Genomic DNA, 10,115 nt, shown 5'->3' with positions numbered 1-10,115 from the left:
TGCAGTAATCCAAATCTAGTACTTACTTTTCTATCAACGGCTTAACTTGGCACAACAAAACACAAAACTAAGATAAGGAGAGGTTGCTACAGTAGTAAACAACTTCCAAGACACAAAATAAAAACAAAGTACTGTAGGTAAAAACATGGGTTGTCTCCCATAAGCGCTTTTCTTTAACGCCTTTCAGCTAGGCGCAGAAAGTGTGTATCAAGTATTATCAAGAGACGAAGTGTCAACATCATAATTTGTTCTCATAATGGAATCAAAAGGTACCTTCATTCTCTTTCTAGGGAAGTGTTCCATACCTTTCTTGAGAGGAAATTGATATTTTATATTACCTTCCTTCATATCAATAACAGCACCAACAGTTCGAAGAAAAGGTCTTCCCAATATAATGGGACAAGATGCATTGCATTCAATATCCAAGACAACAAAATCAACGGGAACAAGGTTATTGTTAACGGTAATGCGAACATTATCAACTTTACCCAAAGGTTTCTTTGTAGAATGATCAGCAAGATTAACATCCAAATAACAATTTTTCAGCGGTGGCAAGTCAAGCATATTATAAATTTTCTTAGGCATAACGAAATACTTGCACCAAGATCACATAAAGCATTACAATCAAAATCTTTAACATTCATCTTAATGATGGGCTCACAACAATCCTCTAGCTTTTTAGGAATAGAGGCTTCTAGCTATAGTTTCTCTTCTCTAGCTTTTATAAGAGCATTTGTAATATGATGTGTAAAAGCCAAATTTATAGCACTAGCATTAGGACTTTTAGCAAGTTTTTGCAAGAATTTTATAACTTCAGAGATGTGGCAATCATCAAAATTCAAACCATTATAATCTAAAGCAATGGGATCATCATCCCCAATGTTGGAAAAAATTTCAGCAGCTTTATCAAAGGCAGTTTCAGCAGTTTTAGCAGTTTCGAGCAGTTTTTTCGCTTTGCATTAGAAGTGGAAACATTGCTAACACCAATTCTTTTATTAGTATGAGTAGGAGGTGCAGCAACATGTGTAGCATTAGCATTACTAGTGGTGGTAATAGTCCAAACTTTAGCTATATTCTTTTCTTTAGCTAGTTTTTCATTTTCTTCTCTATCCCACCTAGCACGCAGTTCAGCCATTAATCTTATATTCTCATTAATTCTAACTTGAATGGCATTTGCTGTAGTAGTAATTTTATTATGATGATTCTCATTAGGCAAAACTTTTGATTTTAAAAGATCAACATCAGCAGCAAGACTATCGACTTTAGAAGCAAGTATATCAATTTTCCCAAGCTTTTCTTCAACAGATTTGTTAAAAGCAGTTTGTGTACTAATAAATTCTTTAAGCATGGCTTCAAGTCCAGGGGGTGAACTCCTATTATTGTTGTAAGAATTCCCATAAGAATTACCATAGCTGTTGCCATTATTATAAGGATATGGTCTATAGTTGTTACTAGAATTGTTAGGTAAGCGTTGTTGTTGAAATTATTATTTTTAATGAAGTTTACATCAACATGTTCTTCTTGTGCAACCAATGAAGCTAACGGAACATTATTAGGATCAATATTAGTCCTATCATTCACAAGCATAGACATAATAGCATCAATCTTATCACTCAAGGAAGAGGTTTCTTCGACAGAATTTACCTTCTTACCTTGTGGAGCTCTTTCCGTGTGCCATTCAGAGTAGTTGATCATCATATTATCAAGAAGCTTTGTTGCTTCACCAAGAGTGATGGACATAAAGGTACCTCCAGCAGCTGAATCCAATAAATTCCGCGAAGAAAAATTTAGTCCTGCATAGAAGGTTTGGATGATCATCCAAGTAGTCACCCATGGGTTGGGCAATTTTTAACCAAAGATTTCATTCTTTCCCAAGCTTGAGCAACATGTTCAGTATCTAATTGTTTAAAATTCATTATGCTACTCCTCAAAGATATAATTTTAGCAGGGGGATAATATCTACCAATAAAAGCATCCTTGCATTTAGTCCATGAATCAATACTATTCTTAGGCAGAGATAGCAACCAATCTTTAGCTCTTCCTCTTAATGAGAATGGGAACAATTTTAGTTTAATAATATCACCATCTACATCTTTATATTTTTGCATTTCACATAATTCAACAAAATTATTAAGATGGGCAGCAGCATCATCAGAACTAACACCAGAAAATTGCTCTCGCATAACAAGATTCAGTAAAGCAGGTTTAATTTCAAAGAATTCTGCTGTAGTAGCAGGTGGAGCAATAGGTGTGCATAAGAAATCATTATTATTTGTGGTTGTGAAGTCACACAACTTAGTGTTTTCAGCGTTGGCCATTTTAGCAACAGTAAATAAAGCAAACTAGATAAAGTAAATGCAAGTAAACTAATTTTTTTGTGTTTTAGATATAGCAAACAAGATAGCAAATAAAGTAAAACTAGCAACTAATTTTTTTGTATTTTGATTTAGTGCAGCAAACAAAGTAGTAAATAAAACTAAGCAAGACAAAAACAAAGTAAAGAGATTGAGAAGTGGAGACTCCCCTTGCAGCGTGTCTTGATCTCCCGAGCAACGGCGCCGAGAAATTTGCTTGATGCGTGTGGTTGGCACGTCCGTTGGGAACCCCAAGAGGAAGGTGTGATGCGCACAGCGGCAAGTTTCCCTCAGTAAGAAACCAAGGTTTAATCGGACCAGTAGGAGTCAAGAAGCACGTTGAAGGTTGATGGCGGCGGGATGTAGTGCGGCGCAACACCAGTGATTCCGGCGCCAACGTGGAACCTGCACAACACAACCAAAGTACTTTGCCCCAACGAAACAGTGAGGTTGTCAATCTCACCGGCTTGCTGTAACAAAGGATTAACCGTATTGTGTGGAAGATGATTGTTTGCAGAAAACAGTAGAACAAGTATTGCAAGATTGTATTTCGGTAAAGAGAATTGGACCGGGGTCCACAGTTCACTAGAGGTGTCTCTCCCATAAGACGAACAACATGTTGGGTGAACAAATTACAGTTGGGCAATTGACAAATAAAGAGAGCATGACCATGCACATACATATCATGATGAGTATAGTGAGATTTAATTGGGCATTACGACAAAGTACATAGACCGTCATCCAACTGCATCTATGCCTAAAAAGTCCACCTTCAGGTTATCATCCGAACCCCCTCCAGTATTAAGTTGCTAACAACAGACAATTGCATTTAGTATGGTGCGTAATGTAACTAGTGACTACATCCTTGAACATAGCACTAATGTTTTATCCCTAGTGGCAACAGCACAACACAACCTTAGAACTTTTCATCCTTTGTCCCGGTGTCAATGCGAGCATGAACCCACTATCGAGCATAAGTACTCCCTCTTGGAGTTACAAGCATCTACTTGGCCAGAGCATCTACTAGTAACGGAGAGCATGCAAGATCATAAACAACACATAGCATAACTTTGATAATCAACATAACAAGTATTCTCTATTCATCGGATCCCAACAAACGCAACATATAGAATTACAGATAGATGATCTTGATCATGTTAGGCAGCTCACAAGATCCGACAATGATAGCACAATGGGGAGAAGACAACCATCTAGCTACTGCTATGGACCCATAGTCCAGGGGTAGACTACTCACACATCACACCGGAGGCGACCATGGCGGCGTAGAGTCCTCCGGGAGATGATTCCCCTCTCCGGCAGGGTGCCGGAGGCGATCTCCTGGATCCCCCGAGATGGGATCGGCGGCGTCTCTGGAAGGTTTTCCGTATCGTGGCTCTCGGTACTGGGGGTTTCATCACGGAGACTTTTTATAGGCGGAAGGGCAGGTCAAGAGGCGGCACGGGGGCCCCACACCACAGGGCCGCGCGGCCAAGGGGGGGGGGCGCCGCCCTAGGGTGTGGCCCCTCCGTGGCCCCTCTTCGTCTCTCCTTCGGACTTCTGGAAGCTTCGTGAGAAAATAGGCCCCTGGGCTTTGATTTCGTCCAATTCCGAGAATATTTCCTTACTAGGATTTCTGAAACCAAAAACAGCAAAATGACAAGCGGCACTTCGGCATCTTGTTAATAGGTTAGTTCCAGAAAATGCACGAATATGACATAAAGTGTGCATAAAACATGTAGATAACATCAATAATGTGGCATGGAACATAAGAAATTATCGATACGTCGGAGACGTATCAGTGGTCTCTTATGAACCATTCATATGCGTGCAAGCTAATTAGACGACATTCCACCGAGAGGGCCCAGAGTATATTTATCCGTCATCGGGATGGACAAATCCCACTATTGATCCATATGCCTCAACTCATACTTTCCGGATACTTAATCCCACCTTTATAACCACCCATTTACGCAGTGGCGTTTGATGTAATCAAAGTACCCTTCCGGTATAAGTGATTTACATGATCTCATGGTCGAAAGGACTAGGTAACTATGTATCGAAAGCTTATAGCAAATAACTTAATGACGTGATCTTATGCTACGCTTAATTGGGTGTGTCCATTACATCATTCACATAATGACATAACCTTGTTATTAATAACATCCAATGTTCATGATCATGAAACTATGATCATCTATTAATCAACAAGCTAGTTATACAAGAGGCTTACTAGGGACTCTTGTTGTTTACATAACACACATGTATCAATGTTTCTGTTAATACAATTATAGCATGGTATGTAAACATTATCATAAACACAAAGATATATTATAATAACCATTTATTATTGCCTCTTGGGCATATCTCCAACATATAATGTTATACCTTTGGTATTGGCATCAAGATCGTCGATTTGAAGAGAAGAATATTATATGATCAAGATCTTGAGAGTGTGATTTCAAGAGAATAATTCAAGATATGGCTATAAGACGGTGTCATGATAGTATCATGAGTTGAGCTATGGTTAACTAAGCTTTAGAGCATTCAATCAAATGAAGAGTGCCTTATGTACCTTGAGATATTATGATAGAGCATGAAGAGATACAAGGTTGACCAAGACTAAGAGCGGAGATAGAATTCAAGATTGGTAAACACATGAAGCATAAAGAATGGACCACATTGGATCATGTGATCTTGTGGTATGGTAAGCCTTGTCAATTATGGTTGATGAGCTAACCCACTATATATGTGCATTTGTGTTGTCTATGTGTGTTAGGTATGTTGGCATGGGCATGCATCAAGGGTATGATCTCATATAGCCCATGAGAGGATGGCATCAAGCTTGGATGTCATCAAGGTTGAGAAGGGCAAGTTCAAGATGATCATATTGAAGAAATCATGCTTGAATCTTGCTGTCCATTTGGTGATAATGGACATGTGAATATATGCTTCAATGGAGCTATCCCATAATGGTGTATGGGGAAGCAATTGCGTGTCTTCACAAAGAACCAACGATCAAGTGAGGCACTCTGGCTTGAGTGGAGATTGAAGCGCCATCGTCAAGATCAAGCGCGATGCACGAGGCAAAGGTATGGCCTTGCTAGGTTTTCCTTCATCTCAAGGTGGTTGTTGGGAGACTGGGTTTTAGGATAGATAACCGCACTATCAAGAGGAGCTTTCGGTTGAGTAACTTGATCGCATGATCTTAAGGAGCTCAATCCTTTGCATACTTTGCATCCCTATTCTTGTTTCTTCATGGTGTTTCTTTGTGTGAGGTCCTTGAGCTTGTTGCTAGCTTTTCAACAAGCCCAAGTTCATCGAAAACGAAATCCGTATTTTGTTATCGAGTGTGTACGTCTTTACCATTTCTTGACATTGGGAGGCTCCCTCTCTAAAATCATCTAAAAAAATCTGTGAGGAGTCTCAATATCCGTTGTTATCTTTCCAACAAAACTGGTTTCATCTCAAACGGAGTTCGGAGAAAAGTGATCATTTGAGCGTAGTCGGGCAACTCGACATAGAGCCCGGTAGGACCGGACGCTGCTGTCGGATAACCTGGAACATAGCCCGACATACCGTGTACTGCTTCCAGGTGGCCCGGTCTCCAGCTCAGCCCTACCGAGTCCTATGACGGGTGGCCCAATTATGTTCTCAAACGAATAGTTTTCTCCTTAGTCTATATATATATGCCTTCTTCCACCTTGAGGAGATAAGATCAACCATTCTATTTGACCTGTCTCTCCTGCTTCACTGTTGAACCTCAAAAGCTTGCTACCTCTCCATCCCTCTCATGATTCTTGCATATTCTTGAGAGATTTGAAAGAGGAGATCTAGATCTACAACTCCACCAATCCATTCTCCTCTTTGTGAGGGGAACTCTTGGGATCTAGATCTTGGAGTCATTTGTTGATTTCCACCATTGTTCTCCCTCTCTAGTTTTTCCATAGCATTTGTTGCTTTGGTAGAATTGGAGTGTGAAGGATTTGACCACCTTTGGTGTTCTTGCTTTTGCATCCTTGCATAAGTGTTGAGCTCTCCATTACGATTAGTTCGAGTGAGAGACCATGAGCTTGTTACTATTGGAGGGGTTACCTCCTAGTTGGCTTGGCGGTTGGTGCTTCGGTTACCTCTTCGTGGAAGTTTGTGAAGAGGCCCGGGCTTCTCCTTTGTGGAGCTTGTGAAGTGGTTTTGGAGTTTGCCATCTCCGGAGTGAAGAAAAAGCTACCCATCAGGGAAAGGCCTTTATCCTTCGTCGTATTGCCTTGGAGAAGAAGGTGAGCCTTCGTGTCGTTCGGGAGACCTTCGTGGTAGCCCGCATCTCTCCAGCGTGATGTACCTCATCTTGTGTGGGGGAACACGGGAATACATCTTCGTCTCCGCGTGCCTAGGTTATCTCTATACCCGAGCTTACTTTTCTTGTGATATCCATCGTTGTAGAAGTACATATATTTTGCTATCACTTATGTTCTTATATCTCGTGCCTATCTTGCTTAATTAGCTTGAGTTGTTGTTGTTGCACTTAGTTGAGCCTAGCATATTTAGGTTTTCTGCTTGTAAACTAAACGTTAGTTTAATTCCGCATTCTTACAAGCCAAATCCGTAATAGTTTTTAGAATGCCTATTCACCTCCCTCTAGGCGACATCTCGTCCTTTCAGTGATGCTTTTGCCTATACAATCATGCATGCTTATGTTGCTTAGCTTGTGTTTTTGAAATTTATTTGCCATTTTTTGTTCCTTAGGTTTCATATGTCCTGTATGTGTACAAATACAAGTGGTACATGGTGTACCACCGTAAATTTCTAGGAGTCTACCGTACATGGAAGGAACCCTCAAGTGACCGGTTACGGGAACAGCCTCCACAAAGGGTATAAGACTAGAGAAGTGGCAAAACAAGATTACTCCCAATTCTCACCTCAACAATTTGGCTACTATGTTCCTCCCAATATCGCTTTTCACGGAGCTTCCAAGATCATAGGTTATGGCGAAGACAGTAGCCTCAAGGACTTCATCAGCATATGCCTGGTGATCTGGATTTTGTATTTATTGTGGTCACCAAGTAAACGTGCAAGGTGACCATATCAAGCTTTATGCGTGCTACCAAGTGCAGTGCGTTGCATCAACCTAGCCCAAATGTCTGAATTGTGGCCAACCAAGAAAAATGGGCTATAATGGTGCCCGCATGTTGCATATGACATTGTTGGGAACCAAACGAAGTGCATAAACAAGTCCAAACCATGTTTTACCTCATGCAACATCTACAGGGCCAAATGCCAAAACATGCAAAAATCCATGCGAGCAATCAATCACGCCCTTTCTCTCCTTTTGCTTGGTCCTCGTCGCGTGAGAATTGGCAAACCAAAAACACATACATGGCGTTTTTCTGGACAACTCTGACCTCTGGCTTGCAAAACTATTTAAATATTTGACTATGAGTTTGGTGCTAACCAGGATGGAGGTAACATTTTGCAGGTCAAGGCCAATAAAACTTAGCATGGAAGCACTCCTAGGATTTTGGCGCCATTTCACTTTGGCATCGACTGGCTATGGTGTTGCCTGTCCTTGACGCTGGACTGCTTCAATGTTGCTTTTCCTTGATTCTGACATTGCAAACAACATGAACCACACCATATCTAGCCGCTAGGCCCCGTTGGCAAGAAAACATACCAACAAAACATGAGGTCTGGTCCTCGATCATCTTAGCATCTGTAAAACTTTTGGTTTGACACTCTTCCTTCGACATGACATGTTTTAACAATAACATTAATGTGCTACGATGTTATGTGGTCTTTTTCTAGGTTTGCGGAAAGAAATGTTGTAGAGGTTCACTATGAGATCAATAGCCATGCATACAACAAGGGGTACTATCTAGCGGATGGTACCTATGTTGCATGGTCTGCATTTACGAAGACAATCTGCAACCCTCAAGAAGAGAAATATCAGAGGTTTGCGAAAGAACAACGACTTGTAGGAAGATGTGGAGCGGGCATTTGGTGTACTCTAATCTCAGTGGGCTATTTTTAGGCACCCTGCTAGAACATGGATCCATGAGACCTTGTTGGGGGTTAAGACTACTTCTGGGATCATGGATAACATGATCCTTGATGGACCTGTTGATCGCCAAAACCCACCGGCGGGCAGCGGCCTGTCAACACGGTAGAGCCGGGAAGAGCCTAGAGCTGCGGCTGGCTGAGACCCCTCCGAGCGACGGCCCGCAATGCTCTTCTGGTCACACGCGGCGATGCGAAGTGCAAGGGCGTGCCACCTGACCTATACCTGGTCAGGAAGGTGATGGGGATGCCTCGCTTAGTTCCTGCATGGCATACACGTAAACATTAAATCAGAGCCTCGATCGGCTCTCAGGCTATCCTGTGAATCGGCTCAAAGAGCCGATCCACCCATGATCCGTACGGGGTGCACGAATACTTGGTGAGCCTGCTTGATCAAGATAAAGCTAATGAGATCTACGACGATTTAGGGTTTTCACCGCATAATCGGATCATCCTACTCCAGGTTGGGCCTCGCGGCCACGCACGGTGCTCGTAAGCCGATCCTAAACAAGGCCACACAACCAACGTGACGTTGATCATCGGAACATCCTGTTTAGGACTTGCGAACGCCACCCTACGTGCCGCTGGATCCTCCCCCCCTTCGTAAGGCCTAACTATTGCAGATATTAAACTAATCCTTGCGGAGCAAGGAGCAATCGTAACGGATCAGATCTACTAGATGATGAACAAGCAGGGTGCCGCCCCCACGCCTGAGATAGGCGTGAGGGCGGCTAGACATGCGAGGGTTGCACTACGTAAGCATGTTTATACGAAGAGCTATGCTAACCCTAACACATCTACGATAACTACGTTGCCCGCCATCAAAGACGCTTCAGTACGGGCAACGCATGAACAACGTGGGGCTTGTGCTGCCTAGATCGCAAGATGCGATCTAGGCAGCATGTCGCTTACCTGATTGAAACCCTCGAGACGAAGGAGTTGGCGATGCACCGAGATTGGTTTGTTTTGGGGTGAACGTTGTGTTGTTGTTTATTCCATAAACCCTAGATACATATTTATAGTCCAGCGGACTTTCTAACGTGGGAATATCCCACCGTGCGCGATACAAATTCTAAACCTTGATCTAAGATATGACCTACTATAATTAAAGATACACGGGCAAACTAGCCCAAATTCTCCGTGCAAGGCCGCTTCAGAGATCTTCCACGTGTAGTCCTCTAAGCCCATCTCTCTTATGGCCCACCTCTGGATTTGTCCAAAATCTGGTGATAACACATGCCCCCCTGGTTTTGGAAATAATTTTTCCAAAATCATTATATTTTCCTTTCGAAGGGTCATGTCGTGGCAGGACAGAGCCATTTGCAGCTTCCGTCATCATTATACCCTGTCCTTTCAGCTTCTCTGCAAAATTTGACAGCTCTGACATTACCCCTTCGGAAACTGTGATGGCAGTAATTCCCACCAGGTTTCTCATTATTTAACCGTGCCGACTAAATAGTCATCTTTATCCTCTTCCTCTGTTCCAGCCATCGGCACTCCAAAAACAACCCTTCTGCGCACCATGTCCTCTTCTTCCTCTGCCTCGTCGGGACTTTCCTTCGAGTCTTCTTCTCCCGAGCCGATGCCAGCACCGAGCCCACAAGAAGTTTGTGCGGCCAACATCCGTCGCGCCATTGAGGCCGGGGAGGAGTCAGACCATGACTTCTCCATCTGGTCCGAGGACGACCAATCCTCGACGGACGGGGAGAGCGA

This window comes from Lolium perenne, chromosome 3 (genome assembly GCF_019359855.2).
Source record: "Lolium perenne isolate Kyuss_39 chromosome 3, Kyuss_2.0, whole genome shotgun sequence".
Classification (NCBI taxonomy): Eukaryota; Viridiplantae; Streptophyta; class Magnoliopsida; order Poales; family Poaceae; genus Lolium; species Lolium perenne.
The sequence above is the reverse complement of the archived record's forward strand: the minus strand, read 5'-3'. Positions refer to the sequence as shown.